Below are 18,275 nucleotides of genomic sequence, written 5' to 3' on the forward strand. Positions count from 1 at the left end.
ATTTCAGGATGATTAACACAGAGTTCCAGTGAATGGTTCATGAATGCTTATTGCCTCTTTTTGGCAATAAGCACCTCTATCTGGTCTCTCTATTACTGTTTACTACTTGAACAGAATCATTCAGAATTGGATAACACCTTTGTTTCACGAAAGTATTTATATCTTTGGAATTAATAAGGTGGTAAAAGCAGTCTCAAAACCTCTTTGGATTTAACATAGACCTTTATTCATTTACATAAAATTTTCATTAAAAAAAATTGAAGGGAAAATTACTTCCTCCCTATTGGGACAAGACAGTAGGACTTTTAAGTACGAGTCCCAAACCACTAGTCTTTTTACCAACCGTGGATCACTAAATCCTAGAGAGACCGGTGTGCTGACAGCAATCTAAGAGGGAAGACAGGACGGTCCCTGGTGTATCTGTCAATCAACTTACAAGTAAAATGAAATCAGAGTAGAGCATAAGTTTAACCAGAATCGTGGATTAATACTCCTAAGCGTCTGTTGCTCAAATTTTGGTGCTTGCATTTAGAATCTGACTGTCTCTTGAACATAAGGATGAATGAAGTGAGACAATCAAACCCCATACTGAAGTGAAATTCACTAATTTCCTGATGCTGAACAACCCTTAAAAAGAAATATTACTTTTGTATTACAAGAGAAAAAGCTAAAGATAGCTTTAAAAATGAATGGTAATTAGAATGAAACTAGAAATCTTCGGGCTGCATGATTGGAAGGAGCTAGAATATTCAGCCTGACTTTATGTTATTATACAAGCTAGCATACAGTATATTTGTTGCCCCTATTTAAAAGTTACTTTATTCTACCTTCACTTAAGGTCCCCATCAAATAGGAAGGAGTACACATTGAGGTGTCAGTTTCCTGCAAGAGTTACAGCAGTTGGTCAAATACCTCTGTCCAAATTTACCTTTTTGCTTATGCTTTGGTAATCATTTTGCAAGCACATCTGACAGCAAATAACTTAGTGATTTCATCATAAAGGCCCTAACTAAACTTCTCTGTCTCTCTTTAGTTTACCTTCTCAATACTGGCCTTTCTGTCAAGAGACATGTAGATGATAATGTTGCGAAATACCTGGTTTAAAACGGAACTTACCTTACGGAGGTTTAAGCTAGCATTTCCATTGTCCTCAGTGGTTTGTGAGACACCTCTCTTCAGCGTGACACTGGCCCACCGAGGGGGCTCAGTGGCTTGGGAGAGGTGGCACGGAGGCACAATTCCAGCCTGGAAAGAATCCGCAGGAGCCAGCGCCAGGGAGGCGCGAGCTAAGACACAGGTGTCTGACACCGCCCAGCCACCTCGGCTCGGAACCTGCAATCAAACGACTGCCCTGATTAGCCAAACACAAAAGGCAGTTCGGATTACCTCCCTCCTCCCAGCCAATCGCAGGCCGGCCTGCCTGACAGCAGCCGGCCGCTGACGGAGGGGGAAGGACTTGCGGCCAGAACCTGAGAACTGGTTTCTGCAGTAGACGCTGGCACGCCCGGCCCCGCGTGCACTGCTGTCCCGCACGCTGGAGAAGCTATTTGTCAGACTGTTGCTGCAAAGAGACCCTGTGGTACCGAGTAAGCCATGGTCTGCCCTTTCCCGAAGAGTGTCGCTCTAGGTCCTCTGACTCATAAACAACAGGGTGCACTGTGATGACAATTAAGTGAAAGTCAGAAAGAAGGATCGCCCGGGGAGCTTTAACTGTTGAGTGCCCCGGGCTAGTCTCCACTGGGACTTCCTTGCTGCTGCGTAAGTTCAGTTTTTAATTAGCCATGGTTTTTGCAAGCAAGTTTCTCACAGAAACTAGGAGAAAGAGAGGGAGAATCAAATTAAAAGAAAAACCTTTCCACAGGCATTGTTTCCAACAATAAATTCAAAAATTGTAAAAAAAAAAAAAAATCATCCTAGACACAAAAATGTATAAAAGAACTGCTTGTAAACAAACAAACAAACAAAACAACAACAAAACACTGCATTTTAAAATTCACCACAGTGGCGTGCCTGGCGGCTCACCTTTGTGGGTGGAATCATAATAGGTTTCCTAAACTGCTTCCCATTACAGGAATTTTTCTTACCTCTCTTGTCTGAGACTGTGAACCTGCAACCATTTGCAGTTCTATGGATAAGCAGTGCTTGAATCAAGTTTTGGTATCTGCTCCAGATCGAATATATAGGGGTCAGCTTAACAGTAATCACAGACACGAAGAGAGAGACGAGGAATAACACACAGAGAAAGGGAGTGGGTCTCCAAGCATGCCTGAGTTCACGGGTATGTATTGTAAATGCATTTTCATTACTTTACAGCTGCCATGGTGGGGACAGACAAATCAGGGAACCCATAGATCATTTGTAAACCTCCTTGCTAAAGAATCTTTAGAAGACTTGCAGATTAGTTGTTAGATGAGGAAAGAAAGAATAGGGAAAAGGAACGTGTACACACACACACACACACACACACACACGAATTCTGGAAGCACCAGGGGCAATGGACTCTAAATACAGTAGTAACGTCTATTCCAGACACCAAGAAGGTCTAAAGCATCCTTGAAGATAGCATTACATCTCATCTTAATCTTGAAATGACTGCTTTATTTAAACACTGCTCCTATATTAACTAGAACCCTTGTCTCTCCAGGATGTTCCAGTTGAATTCCGAAGCTATTTATATTCTGTATTGTGAAATCTAAGGAAATAGAATTGAGGCAAGTATGAGATGGGAACAGCGGTCAGGGTGGGGCAGAGAATCATCTTTCAGAAGAGAAGCCTCCCACTCGATCTTGTACCAGAGATGCATTCTTTTAGCAGTAGCCTTCTTTCCATTTAGGAAGGCAAAATTCTTATCCTAGTTTTATGCTCCCCCCCACACACACACACACACCACCAATCACCCCAAACACAAATGAACTGCATGTCCTTTCATCACAGCCTACTCCCACCAAGCTGAAGTTCAAGAGCAGCCAGGCCACAATATTAATTTTGACTGTGTCAAATTAAACCTCCCGCCACTGACCAAGAGCTCATCTCCGCAGTGCAGAATGACAACTGGTGATGCTTGACATCTGTTATCACAATTAACAGTCTAGTGTGGAAATGCCATTCCCTCAAGCAGCAGAACTTTCCCAGTGGTATAAAGGATCCAGGACCACTCCCTCATTTCATCAGAAATTTCCTCATAGTCCAGCTCTGTCCAATCTAAGCTCACTTCAAATCTACTCTCCACCAAATTCCCTGTGACAATAGCCTCAATCAGTTGGTGGCTCCAGGAGCTATCTTCACGGTTGCTTTGTAACTTCAGGAGAGAGGATATCTATCTCTATGTGATCCTTTAGAGAAGCTAAAGCAAGCAGGAAAATTAAAAAAAAAAAAGATATAGATATTGAAACAATGAAATCACCTGCCCTTTCAGAAATTATAAGCTAATGAAGGGAACCATTGTTATATTTACAAAGAATGGATGCCTGTGTAGTATTAGATCGAAACATATTAAAGTGTCTATAGTTGATAACTTTTTGTCTACTACAATAGTGATTTCATGTGGTTCAACTTGTAATTGAACTATATAGTTAACAATATGTCAGCAGTTACTATGTTACATTCTCTAATCATCACCACAATTCTATAAGGTAACTACTATAATTATTGTTACAACTTTACAGAGGAGGAAAGGCAGGCTTAGGGAGGTTAAGTAATGTGTTGAACACTTCCCAGCTAACAAGCTGCAGAGCTAGGGGGTCCACACCCTGGAAATCTGACTCAAGAGCCCCCACTTTGAACCACCACCCTGGATGAAGAAGAATCGGAATTCTGACTATGGAATTCACTAGCTTTGTAACCCTGGGCCAATGACTAAACTTCAGTTTTCTTTCCTCCTGAAATGGCACTGATAGAATCTATCTGCTGTGAGGACGAATGTGATGATGTAAGTTAAGCACTTAGCCCAGTGCCTGGCCCACAGGGAGCCCTCCAATGTTACCTAATAGCAATGGCATGCGGAGGGTGATCACTCTCCTCCCTTCCCCAGGATCTGAAATGTGACAGCACACTGTATGTCGCCACTACCTTTTGGTGGTCTGGCAGCCCCTCGTGGATGGAAGGACACTAGAGTCTGGAGTCCTCAAGTCTAAAAGTGACATCCTTCACATCAGTGCATGTGACTTTGGTACCTAGCAAGTTCTTCACACTGGAATGTACACCAGCTACCCCTCATCCATGCCGGGCCGCCTCCCCAACCCCGTCAGCCCTGCCCTCAGCCCCATCCTTTATTTCCTGCTTGCTCTATTTCAGATGTCTGTGATAATCTGGAACACTTTCACAAACATCGTAGGCTTCTCATCTGTTACCTGCCTGGCTAGCTTCTTTGGCATCGGCTGTAGAGGATTACACAATCCTTGCTTAAAGAGGCATTGATGATCTAATCTGGAAGCAGTGTTGTGGAACCCACAGTGCACTGGACCAGGGCAAGGGGGTTTGGCTTTCCACTTCTGGTTCTGCCCCTGACCTGCTCAATGAACCTTAAGCGAGTCACTTATCGTCTCTGGGCTCTGGTCTGCACTCTGACCCGGCATATCACTAAGTTTCTTCCCAGTACTAATATCTGTGGGGAAGAGAAATAAAAGAATATACTAGATGAGTTTTTGAAGAAATGTGATTTTTTTTTGTCTGTTTGTTTTTCCTTTTCTCTAAAAGCTAGTAGCTCATCCATTCAGGCACATTCTGTTTTATTCTAATTACCTTTTAAAAAACAAACACACAGGTAGGAGAGGTTTATGTTACTCTGTTGACACACTGCAGACCAAGATAGGTGGCCTTGACTTCAGAACACCAGATTTGCACTGGTATTTTCCCTTAATGATCTGCACATGTCCTTCTAGGGTGCTGGGTTGTGATTTAGAGATGGGAGGAGCCTCTATGGAGAGAGAGACTTATCAAAAACTGAAGAGAATTTTCTATTTCTTCCTGTGTGTGCCTGTACGTAACACTTACACTCATCTCCAGCAGCTCTGGGCAGTCACCCGTGAGAGAGGTTTGAGGGCTTCCATGGCGCTCACTTGCCAGGCCTTGTCTTTTTATGGCATCCTCCAGAAGCTCAAAGTACTTTCACAGAGAGTTTTCTTTTTTTTTTTTTTTTTAACAAAGACACAGAGAGAGTCAGAGAGAGGGACAGATAGGGACAGACAGACAGGAAGGGAGAGAAATGAAAAGCATCAATTCTTTGTTGCGGCTCCTTAGTTGTTCATTGATTGCTTTCTCATATGTGCCTTGATGGGGGCTACAGCAGACTGAGTGACCCCTTGCTCAAGCCAGTGACCTTGGGCTTTAAGCCAACGACTTTGGGCTCAAGCCAGCTACCATGGGGTCATGTCTAGGGGTTTCAAACCTGGGTCCTCTGCATCCCAGCCTGACACTTTATCCACTGTGCCACTGTCTGGTCAGGCTCACAGAGAATATTTTGAAAAAGTAAAAGTTGTCCCCAAGTTGTTTTCTTTTTCTTTTCTTTTTTTTCTCAATATTTTTTTGAACCAAAAAAGAAAGAAAGAAAGAAAAAAGAAAGAAGGAAAGAAAGAAAGGAAGAAAGAAAGAAAGAAAGAGAGAGAAAGAAAAAGAAAGAAAAGAGAGAGAGAGCAAAAACTCATGGAGACGGAGGACAGCGTGGTGCTCACCGGGGGCTGGGTGGGGGGAGGTATAAGGGGATAGTGATGGATGGAAGCTTGACTTTGGGCGGTGAACACACAATTCACTGTACAGATGATGTGTTGTAGAATTGTGCACCTGAAACCTGTATAATTTTGTTAACTACTATCATCCCAATAAATTCAATTAAAATGGGAAAAAAAGTTTGTCCTCAACACTCCCTGAGTACATTGAATTTTATGAGTAGAGGAGATAAAAACAGCCTGTTGGCCTCTCGTCTGTATTCTTGTCCTGGAGTGCTCACCACCTTGTAACATACTGTATAATTTACATTTGAATTGTGTTTGCTGTTCATTCCACTGCATAGAAAAATGTTAACTTTATGAGGACAGATGTGTTTGTTTTGATCATGGCTGAGTCCCAACCACCTAGAGTAATGACTGGCATATATTATATTCTCCATAAGTAAATTAAGCTTAATAAAATCATTTTTATAAACAATTCAGGGAGAACTGGTATCTTGCCCATCTCACTTAGAAATCATACTGTTTTTAGGAGGGAGAGGCAATGTAGAACAGATCACACTGCCGAGGACAGTGACAATGACCAAGGCGACAATTATGTGTAAGGCAAAAAGAGTAAGTAAATTTTTGTGAGGTTCAGTTTAGCCCAACTCTGCAAATGTTCATGTAGAAGTTCCATGTTTGAAAAAAAAATTTTTAAACCGGGTAGTGAGCCTAGAGAGAAATTTAATAAATCAAGTTTCTCTTTTCAATTCCCTTTTTGATTAATTTCACGGGAAATTGTAATTGTTGGAGAACTCCAAGTGTTTCTAAAGAGGTCAGATCCTTGAGGACACTCTGAGAAAAGTGGACATTCAGCAGCTGAGCTATCTTCACTTTGTACCAGGTGAATATTTTTTCTCCCAATCTGACCACATGCTGACATCAAGAATGATTAGATAATGCCTACAGGCCTCTTAGAATCGTACAAGATGTCAGTCAAGTCCAAAGTATTATTATAAAACTTCCTTTCCTGTACAAAAACTGTAGGACATAAACCACTTATGATACAGAAATCAGAAGGCATGATTTTTTTTCATTGCTGGTTCTACTGATGACACACTTTTCAATTAAATGATGCTTCTATCATGCTGTCTGAAACTGCCAGGCCTAGAGCAATCATATCGCCCTTTTCCTTCCTCTCTCTCACCGTCTCTAAGTTGGCGGGAAAACCCAGGTACTTCTTTACAGGAATGTTAGTGGCCAGAAGGTAGCAAATAAAGGCATTAAGCCCCGTCATCCCTTCAAAGATCCAACATTCCTGATGGGGAAGCCCAACTTACTCTTGAGCACTAAGAATAACTGGATAGAGGAATTACATTTGGGTTCACATTTTACCTTGGGGGTAAAAAGAAAACTGGATAAAGAACACTGAGGAACATAAATTATAGCATTATTAATGACTCATTTCAATCTCTAGGAAAATTGCACCACTAATATAAAAAATAAATATGGCATAAAGGTAACAGCCGAATGTCAGTTACATTTATATATTTACATATGTACTCTTTACTTAGTAGGGTGTTTACTATGTATGAGGCAGGATACTGAGAACTTTATATATTTTAATTCTTCCAACAACCCTGCTAGTGAGCTAGTTATACCCTTTTTACTGTTGAAGAACCTCAGTCACAGATTAAAAACCTGCCCAGGATCACAAAACTAGCAAGTGGTGGTAACAGGACTTGAACCCACCCAGCCTAATTTCAAACTATATGCTCTTAGACAATACTATATGTGTTAGGTTTGTTGTGCCTTAGAAATGAGATGTGCACAGCATATACAATATTTAGGAGTTTGGGGATTTTTCTGGCTAGCAGATTTCTCCGTAGAGAGAATATACCATGCCACCCCACCAGCTATCAGCACAGGAGATCAGCTGAATGGCGCCAGCCAGCAATAATGAGAGAGGCTGTCAAGCAATTAGCCTGATGATAACTTGGTATGATAAAACCCGCTTCAAATAATAACTCAAACGGACAGCGTACAGAACACTCTTCCTTTCGCTTTCCTAAGCCTCTACCTTGTACTATAGTACAAAAAGCCAGTTTGTATCACAGCAGGGCTGCAAACCCACGTGCCCTGAAAAGCTATGTAACAAGCAGGCAGTTGGCACATTTTGTGGGGTTTTTAATTCATTCAGCAAACAGTCATGAGGTTTTGCCATGCTGGGCACTGGAGAGATCAAAGAGAAGACGCACGAGTTCCCAGCCCCACTGTAGTATTAGAAACTGCCAACCATGCTTCTGTTGGAAAAGATTCCAACTGGACAATTGGCTGGAGATAAAAAAAAGTGGCAAGTGTAAGATCACAGGAAGCGGGGGAGGGAGGGTGGGCAACACAAACTGGAGAGAAAACGCGTCCCCTGACGTGGGACACACTGCTCCAAGCCATTGCTACCAACTCAACTGATTTTTCCAGAAGCCAGAAAGCCAAATTCTTATGTAAAACTTTCAGATTTTTAATGTAGATTAAAAACAAATGTTTGAAGGCCAAATATTTTGAGATCAAACAAATGTCTGCAGGTCAAATATTTCTGTCAGATGTAGTTTTCAAATTCTCCCAAAGAACTTGATTAAATTTACTGACTTGGTTTTTTATAAATAAAATTGTCTTGCTTTAATAGTGGGATTTTTCTTCTTTTCTTTTTAAAATCTTTTTCAATTACAGTTGACATTAATGATTTTATATTAGTTTCAGGTGTACAGCATAGCGATTAGACAATTATATACTTTACAAAGTGGTCCCCCGAAAAGTTTAGTACCCACCTGTCCTCATACATAGTTATTATACAATATTATCAACTATGTTGTACTTTACATTCTCAGGACTATTTAGTAACTGCCAATTTGTACTTTTTAATCCCTTTACCTCATAGTGTATTTGATATGTTGAGACTTGATCTTTATGTGTACCTAGTTCAACTCATTTTTAATTTTTTTCTTTTTATTTTTATGAGGGGTTTTTTTGTATTAAGGTATATAACACCAAGTGTGTTAGGTGCACCAATCTTTTTTTAAATTTTTTTTACAGAGAAAGAGTCAGAGAGAGGGACAGACAGGGACAGACAGACAGGAAGGGAGATGAGAAGCATCAATCATCAGTTTTTCGTTGCAGCACCTTAGTTGTTCATTGATTGCTTTCTCATATGTGCCTCGACCATGGGCCTTCAGCAGACTGAGTAATGAGTAACCTCTTGCTTGAGCCAGCGACCTTGGGTCCAAGCTGGTGAGCTTTTGCTCAAACCAGATGAGCCCACACTGGGGACCTCAGGGTCTTGAACCTGGGTCCTCCGCATCCCAGTCCGATGCTCTATCCACTGCACCACCGCCTGGTCAGGAGCACCAATCTTATATAAACAATACAGTTTTCAGCATTCATGTAAAGTTCTTTCCAGATGTTTCCAGCCTATGCCCCACGAGCTGTAGTTTGGGGACCCCTGCACTAAGCCAACTGGCCAGGGCCCCTTTTTATTTTTTTAGCCAAAAAATGTTTCAAGTGTATCAAGCAATGTTAATTAACATTGATTGATTGGGGAGTATTTGGTCTATTTAATAAGATCTTAGACTTGGGACCCATAAAAAGGAGGAAGAGAATTTACTGAAATCTTTAAAGCCAGGATTCCCTAGGGTACATCAGAATCATCTGGTAAACTTGGTAAACCATTGATTGATTGCTAGTCCAAAACCTCAGAGTTCCTGAATCAGTAGTACTAAGTTCTGAAGCAGGGTCTGAGAATTTGCATTTCATACACATTTCTGGTCAGTGACTACACTTTTGAGAACCACTGCAATCTATGCAGCATATGCAGCATTAAGCCTCTAGGATTCCAATCACCAAATTTTTCTCCTAGTGCAAAGAAGACATCCCTTCCACCTAAGACAGGAGGTTTGTAGCTGTAGGAGAAGGGAAGGATAGAGCGGAAGAAGACATAGCAAGAGAGTCCAGCCCTTACTGTTCCAGGGTATTGTGCGAATGAGAGAAAGGATGGTGGCAAGTCACACTGTCAGAAATGAGTTCTGATTGCATCTCTCTGGCCTGAGGTGGAAGGTACAAGATGCAAGGTAAGTGAGGGGAATGCACAGGGCGTTGGGGAATCTTGACTGTGTTGCTCCACTGAGCTGCTAGGAGAAGCTCACCTTGGGGAGGACCTGGCCCAGATCAATGTAGACAGATGTCTGATTCCAGCCAGTAGACTTGGAATGAGGCAGCTATGATGGGGTGAGATGATCCTGAGGTGAACCTCTGGGCCACGGGTTGCTGGGATGGAGAACTTGGCGGACACCAAGGTATCTGAAGCTAATGGAAGCTGAGCAAAGGTGTGTCTGCCAGCGGGAGGCTGCCGAGGGCCCCCAAGGGCATCACCCAGACCAGAGCTGACCCTGAATTTAATAGTTGCAGAACTCAGTGGTGAAGGCCAGCGGTGATGGGGGAAGACCACGGGCAGAGCCTAGAAGCCAGGGGACACTGTGTCTTGAGACCTGCACTCACCCTGCTCCAAACCCCCAGGCACTATTTTGACAAAGCAGCTGAGCAGTAGAGCTGCAAGATGGCATGTGAGAAGGGAGTGTTTTAGGTGAGAGACTGTGCATCACCTCCAGGGACTGTGCCAACACCAGGCCAGCTTTTCACTTGGTCGACTAAAAGTTTGTTTCCTTGCTAACCAGCAAGTATGGGTTTAAGCGGAAGATCAGATTAAGTTTAGACAGAATAAAGAATTCACATTTCCCCCCTGTACATCTAATTTATGTGACAAGCGTTGTTAGGTAAAATCATGGACATACTCCTACTAAAAAAATTAATTGTTGTTGATCTGATTCAGAAAGAAGAAACTCAGCATCCTGTATTTTGATTTGCTAAATCTGGCAACCCTACATGTGACCTAACATGGCACATTTACACATGGTGATAAGGTTATGAGCGTGTCCCTTCATTACACTGCCTACTTCAGCACATAAATCTCAGTTATTATACAGTCTCATTATCGTATCAACTGAGAACCATTGACAGAGCTAAACTCCAATTTGTGCATAATATGTTTCACGTTTGTGTTAATCTTTCAGTTGGGTGGCAGAGGAAAACTTTGCCCAGTCTACAAAGGGGCAAACCCATACCTGAACATAGCGATCAGTGTCCCTTCACTACAACCAAGACACGGATATTCACATTTGAATGATCACAATACACTTATAAGATGATTTCCAAAAGTATGAAGTGAGCATTTTCATTTGACTTTCAAGATATCATATATATATATAAATGGTCAGCCTTATGAGGCTGAGGTCAGCTTCTGCCCATGACCTGAAGGCTTCTAATGACAAGACCCAATTATCTATCCACAAATAGCTACAACCATTTGTCACAGAGATAATACCACTGGGAAGACATTCTTTTACGCTAAGATACTTATAACCTGCAAAATTGTTTTTAAAAATATAAATAATAGCTTTACTACTGCCATTTTATATCAATGTAAGATTCTATTGTTCTCAAAAGATTCAGCTATTTTTAGCCATGTATTTGGAGTTTAGTAAGCTATTGCGCCCAACAAGGTTCAATCCTCAGTTTGAGAACAAAGACGCATCAACCAATGAATGCATAAATGGATGGAACAACAAATTGATGTTTCTCTCTCTCTCAAATCAATAAACTAAAGAAAATCTAAAATAATGTTACTATAAAAAATTGGAAGGTAATTTTGAATGAGGAACCAGCAAAGAGACAGGTATGGAGGAACAATTCCGAGAGGAGAAAGATTTGAGAAATAATGGATGGGGCAGTGGTGAGGTTCAAATAATTTAACAGCAGGTTCTCTGTCCTAATGACTGTTTCAAGTATAAAAAAATATATACTGAAATATAGTTTATTATTCCATGCATTTAATACTTAAATAAGAACAATAAAAGAGGCACAACAAACTAGATTATAAGAAAGTTTTAAAATATTAATGAAAAAATATTGAGTAATAAGTGACAAAAAAGAAAACTGTTATTAAGATATTTCCATATTGCTTCTTAATTGGCTTCCTGACTTGCCATTTTTTTCACGTATGGACGAATGAACATTACTATGGGTGCTTAGGATATGCTGGTTGCAGGTGAACATTAAAAAAGAGTAAGGAATGTAAATTTGTGATTTCCACATTGAGTGGCTGCCCAGGCGCTCACCTTAGAGAAAACTCTGATTACAATTGTCATTTTAACAACCGGTTCACCAAACTCAACAAAAAATTAAGTATCCATCTGCCAAACGAGCTGAATCCCACTACTGGGTGGGGTGTGCAGAGAGCCCTGGGTACTGAAATGGGACATAACCAGGGAGCTTCATTATGGTGCTGGCAAGAACAGAGCACAGAGACACATTTCATGTCCTTCAGAAGCTGGATTAGATCTCAGCCGAGCCAGTCCTGCAAGGAACAGTCTCCCAGAGCTATGGGTTAGTACTCAATGGTCTGGTGCTTACACTCAACAGCATTACTAAGCATTTGCTATTTGGAAGAGAAGCGATAAAATCTCCAATGTTCTCTTACAAAAATAATGAATGTTCCCACATTTCCATATTAATCAGGTATATCAACCATTTCAAAATTACAGAACAAACTGATTAGAATCAAGCAGTGGGGCTTTGTTATGTTATGCTTTATTTTGGGGGGAGAGTAAAGAATGATGAGCCTGTACTCACATCTTAATAACCACACAACCCTCTGTCGCCTCTCCCTTCTTGCCGCGTTGTTTCTCCCCTTTTTATTTTTGTTGGCCTGTGGACTTGCTCCCATCGAATGAGTTAGACAAGATGAGAAGGTTAATTTATTTAAGGGAATGTGAATCAACACTGCTGGGGAAACAAAAGGTACCAGTGTGTTCTATTTTGAAAGCAAAATAAATAAAAGCATTGGCAGAAACCAAGCTGTGGGCCCCCACGCTGGTGCAGAGGTTTGAGCAATCGCAGAAAACCAGCTCATCTGAACACCCACTGGCTTAAAGCCTGGACTTTTGTGTCAGATAGACTGGACACACTTCACAGAGGTGTCCCCTTGGCAGGCTGCCCTGTTGAAAGTCTGTTTCCTTTTCCATAAAATAGAATAATAATCAACATATTTTATAGGGTTGTTGTGAGAAGTAAATGAGAGAAAGAAATGCTTAGAACACTCAAAGCTAACAGGAGAGAGCTTCCTAGAATTATTTCTTCAATGGGACAGGCTAATTTGTAACTCAAAATTGATTCCTAGATATAATATTCTACATTTGATCCAAATTAATCCACTTCTTCAGCTGAATCTTATGAATGGAAAAGCCTGGTGGTCCAGTTCAATCACCTCCTATATATTCAATGCCAAGTGCCCCATTCTTTTATTCCATTTCCTTAATTTAGAACGTTAATCCCAAGAAATTTCAATTCTAATCCCACCCACGTCGTTTGCATTTAGGGGCCAGGACAGGGGTATCCATGCATTATTACACAAGAAGAAAAGAACTCTCGCTACTGCAGGGCTGTTCCAGAAAAAAGAGAAGTGAATCTTTTCTGAACATTTTACTGGAAGGTGTCAAAATTACGTTTGCAGCTATAAACTGCTTTGTAAACCCACAAGTTTGCAAAGGGAAAAAAATGCAAGACAGTTTACAGAAAAGAAAACAAAACACTGTGGGTCTTAAATTCCTGAACATGAGCTTATTTTTCTGTTTGTTAGTGTCTCGTGGAGTGACTTGGAGTTTCTGACATCTGCCCCTGACTTTGAGATGGTGATGGAAAGGGGACGAGGAATCATGAAGCACAGGTTGAAAGGGCCCTTAATCCAAACAGCACTGGTCTCAGTCAGGATGCGGCTGAACGTTCACCTTCACGGGCTGCAGCCCAGGCTGCACTTTCCCCAGAATTCCCAGGGACCAAGCTAGTGCTCAGGCCCCATCAAGTCAGTATTGTTGTTATGAAGGTGTCAGATGTGAAACTGTGTAAACAGAGTGACAAGGAGGCCATTCCTGCTTAGTGACCTGTACCAAAAAGCTCTATTTTTAGAAACTGCTGCAAGCTGCTCTGCCCGGTAAGCAGGCCAACTGCACGCTGCTACTACTTTTGAATATTTCTGTGTATCTGGGTTGTGTTCTAACATGTTTGTGAAGGCATTCAGAGAACAGAAGAACCATTCCCGATCTCGATTGAAAGTTGAAAATCTGGATTATACTTACACATTATGGCCAAGAAGCATGAAACTAGTCTTTCACTTCAAGTAGTAACCTTGGAGTTGCTCAAATCGATGCGGAGCCCAGGCTTTTGGGTCTTATGTGGGCCAACGAGACAAGGAAGACCATGGGAAGGCCACCACCCAGCCAGAGGGAGGACAGCATGGAGTGCTGCAGGCTGCCCACCTCGCTGGGCCTGGAATCACTTGGCAAATTTATAAAAAGCAGGCTCCACCGACTGCCCACCCCACTACGGGAGTCTGATTTAGATAGATACAGCAAAGAGAACAGTGATTTGTATGTAAAACAGGCACCACAGCTGATTTTGATGCAAGTTGTCTAAAGTTCACACTTTGAGGAAAAACTGTTAGAGGAAAAAGATAAGGAAAACATGAAAGGTGCTAAAAAGTGAGGAGAATCGTCAAATCACACACACACACACACACACACACACACACACACACACACACACACACAATCAGTTGCTGCCTTCGATGAGAAAAGGACGGTGGCCATGAGATTACAGCAGCCAGGAGGAGCGCTCTGGCCTCGGACTCATTCTGGTGCCCTGACAGAAGGACTTGCTGTCAGAAAACCTGGCTCCTCTTCCTACTTCTGTCTCTGGTCCTGTGACCTGAGGCTAAATCCTTCCATTTCTGGCAGTAGTTTCTTCAGAATGACCCCTCTGGGGGTCAGAAGAGAGGCTTTGCCCATGGCCTCTGACCCCTCCACCCCTGTAGGAAAGTTCTTTTTATCTACAGTCATTAGCAAGTCACCTTTCCCCCTGTCCCCCACCCTAACTCCCCACTGACAAATTTGATCTCTGTCCAGTTTGGGGGTAAGTTTCTCTTTTTCTCTGCCTTTTTTTTTCTTTTCCGTGGCAGGAAACTTCAGCCCCCACCCACCTTGAGTCCGTTCTCTCAGCAGCAGTGTTCAGGTTTTGCTGCAGGAAACCCGCTACCTCTACCAAAGGGAAGCACCCCCTTCTCTGAGTGTCTGGGGAGTGCGCGGCAGCTGTGCAGTGACCAGTCACCCCTGAACAGAAGCGCACCAAACCCGGCCCCAGGCTTTCTTCTTCACACATGTTCTTTATATTGATATATACTGCTCATAAAAATTAGGGGATATTTCAAAATGAATATGAAGCGATAAAAAAAAAAAGCATTTGATTTTTTTTATTAAACAAGAACATCAGAAAAGCAAACATCAAGTCAAAGAAAGTTGTTCAATTATGCAAATGAGATGCAAAACCAACTTTTATTTCATTGGTGAAACTGTACTATACAAAAGGCTGAAAGTACTGGAGTATCTGCACGTTCTCTGGTCCCCTAATTTTTGTGAGCAGTGTATATCTAGAGATTTTATTTATGGATTTTAGAGAGGGGAGAGAGAGAAAGGTGTGGAGAAGGAGCAGGAAGCATCAACTACATAGTATGTGCCTTGACTGGGCAAGCCCAGGGTTTCGAACTGGCGACCTCAGCATTCCAGGTTGAGGCTTCATCCACTGCGCCACCCAGGCCATTTTCCACACACATCGTCTTTATTGTTACAACCTTCATATAAAATCAGGATGATCGCCTTCACTTCCCAGTGAAAAGAAAAGAAAGGAGATATGTGACGTCAGTTGGCCCAGAGTTCAGTATAAGGGTCAGGGCTGCAAAGTAAGCTCTGTCAGGGTCAAAGCAGCACTCCTAATCACTGAGCAGAACTGCCACTAGAGGGGAGGGGTGGAAATGGACCCAAACCTCTATGTGACAAGGTGACTGCAAAGGCCCTTATTCCAGGGAGGCTTGCCAAAGGTGGGGCACAGAGAAGGGAGGACTCTGCCACAGGCAGCATCCTGAAAGCCAGGCTCCGGTGACCTAACTCTCAAGCAAGGACCCGAGGGGCTACCTGAGCAAGGCGAGGCACAGGGCAGACAGGGGCAAGGGGACTGGGCTGGTCTCATTCCTGGGAGGAGAGATGCCTTCACATACGACTTTTCTTTGGTGAAGGATACAAGTGAAGAGTGTGGTCAACTTCAAGATCAGACACTTGACCATGAGGGGACAGAGAGGGCAGGGTGGATGAGCCCAGCCTGCCATTCCCAGTAAAATGGTGATGCAGCAAAAGGACTGACTCTGTCTAAGGTCATAATCCATAACAGTAAACATTTCTACAGTAATTTACTACACCAGTGAGGATGAGCTTGATATTATACCCATTTTCCAGATGATGAAACTATTGCAGAGGTTAAGGCACTTGACCAGTAAATGCTAATTAAATGCCTGATTTAAAGTCAGGAAAGCTGGTTCAGAGCCGGAGGGCCTACCACCAGACCACACAGCTGCTATCGAGTATATTTTTGTTTTTATTTCACACACATTCATTGAGCACATATTAGGTATTCACACCATTCCAGGCACTGGGTTACACCATGCTGAATAAAATCTCAGAGTTTATGGTCTAATGAGAAGGAAACAATTCTTTTGTGAGTATATGTTTCACAGGTAAAAAACAGAAAACAAGGAGTGTGGGGAATATGACAGGAAGGGGCTGCAATTTTTAACTGACTGTAGAGGGCAGGCTGACATTTGAGCAAATGCCCAAAGGAAGTGAGGGGGCAAGCCAAAAGAGCATAACTGATAAAAAATGTAATTAATTTTTAAAAATATTCTTATATAACATGCAGCCACAAGTGAAAAAACAATTTCCTTTCATCATTTGCTCCTTTAAGTTATAGGCTGAAGGACAGAAGGTTCCGAAAATGTCTCCCTCCTGTGACAATTCTGTGAGACTGTCTTGGGTGGGGAGGGCTTGCGCCCTGCTTATTTGCAATCAACAAGTAACAATGGCTGATTCCTAAGCGACACCTGTAAAGAAACATTCCGAAGAATCCTTTCAAAACGCTCCTTAGAAAGAATAGCAGTCTTCATGAAAAATAGCATAGCAACCTTTCTCCATAAACAGTAAACACACTAACCAAGCAACCCCCTTCCCCCACCAGGATAACATTACACCTCCCACCTTCTAAGCAAAGACAGCATCAGACAGGATTTTGACAGCAGAATAAGGGAGAACGGAAAAATGGCATTTTTCAAATGGACTGACAAGCTATACTCAGCAATCCAGCAGCTAGTGGAGAGAGAGTGACGTGGGCCTTTAGACCAGAGAGGCAGTTGAACAAACACCTTAGTGGCAGAGGCAAAGTCACGGAGTGGCTGGCCTTAGAAATATAATTTTACCAAGGACTAACTAGGCTCTTCAAAAGTGCTACCTGCCAGGGCCCAGAAGTAACAGAACCTTGAGGAAATACAATAGGTGGTAATAAATACATATTTGAAGTCGACACTTTAATTAGCAATGGACAAAGGAAGAAAAAACCTTAGGGGTCATCTGAAGTCAGGAGGACCCAGGGGTTTCTCTGTCTTTTGAAGGCTAAATGCCTGTGTAGGGTTCTTAATGCTCCACACCTAGATTTTCAGCCTCTTCCCAGCACCTTATTAGGCCACCTGTGATCCTGGGGCAATTGTAATTAAGACATAAAAACATATAATTCAGAAGGAAAGTAAAGCAATGGAATTATCCAGAACAGGACAAAACTGCCAGGATCTTCAAAGCTCTGATTTTTCATTAAGGATTCTGGAAATCACTGCTCTACCACTCACTCCCAAGAAGGGAGAAACTTGTGCTAAGGCTACACAGAGTGTGACTTTAAGAACTGGAGCCTGACAAAGTAGAGGGATATTTTGTAAGGATAAATAGATGCTCACGTGCTTACTTCACTCCAGCACCTCTTGACATTGTCTTCACCTAGTAGTATGTCCCATTCAAGTGAATAAATTCAGAGGCATTAAGCCATCTTTCTTTAATGGCATATTTCATGGCGGCACCACCCAGAAATGACACGCAAAGTGAATATGTCAGTTACAGTGCGATGAGCATGGCTTGAGCCCCTCAAAATGATTGGTCAGCCCCAAAACCTGCTGGTAAAAATGAACTCCCTGACAACAGCTCAGGTCACAGGCATTCATGGCTGCCTCCTGACCACCCCTCCCCTGCCCACTCCCATGTACCAGGAGTAACATTACTTAATAGGCTTTAAAAAAATTACACCTCCATATAGCAATAATGAGAAACAGAACTCATAGAAATGCAAGGGCAGGGGCCACTAGTGCCCAGCCCCCAGCCCTGCTCGGCGACCCTCTCTGGATCTCAGACACTCCTGAGACTCAGCGGCAGGGCTCTTTGTTATTGCACTTGGTTCGCCACTTTAACGAGGCTTAGTTGTACTCCTCACCTCTCTGCTGGCTGACTTGTTCCTCCAGCTACTTTTCTTTTCTTTTTTTTTTTTTTTTTAACAGCTTAAAGTTGTTTTTTTTTTTTAAGATTTTATTTATTCATTATAGAAAGGGGG

General features: G+C 42.2%; 1 protein-coding gene across 5 annotated transcripts in view; it reads right to left on the reverse strand.

The window, feature by feature from the left end:
• SHROOM3 (shroom family member 3) overlaps positions 1 to 18,275 on the reverse strand; it is a 323,146-nt gene that overhangs the window by 188,148 nt on the left and 116,723 nt on the right. For 2 of the 5 annotated variants that reach the window (XM_066233279.1, XM_066233276.1), the window contains exon 1: positions 1,117 to 1,344. The exons of the other annotated variants lie outside the window; for them this stretch is intronic. The gene's annotated coding sequence lies outside the window, so the exon portion shown is untranslated. Of the gene's footprint in view, positions 1 to 1,116; positions 1,345 to 18,275 lie in introns of those variants that run through there. 5 annotated transcript variants of the gene reach the window in all.

Source organism: Saccopteryx bilineata, chromosome 5, assembly GCF_036850765.1.
Source record: "Saccopteryx bilineata isolate mSacBil1 chromosome 5, mSacBil1_pri_phased_curated, whole genome shotgun sequence".
Classification (NCBI taxonomy): domain Eukaryota; kingdom Metazoa; phylum Chordata; class Mammalia; order Chiroptera; family Emballonuridae; genus Saccopteryx; species Saccopteryx bilineata.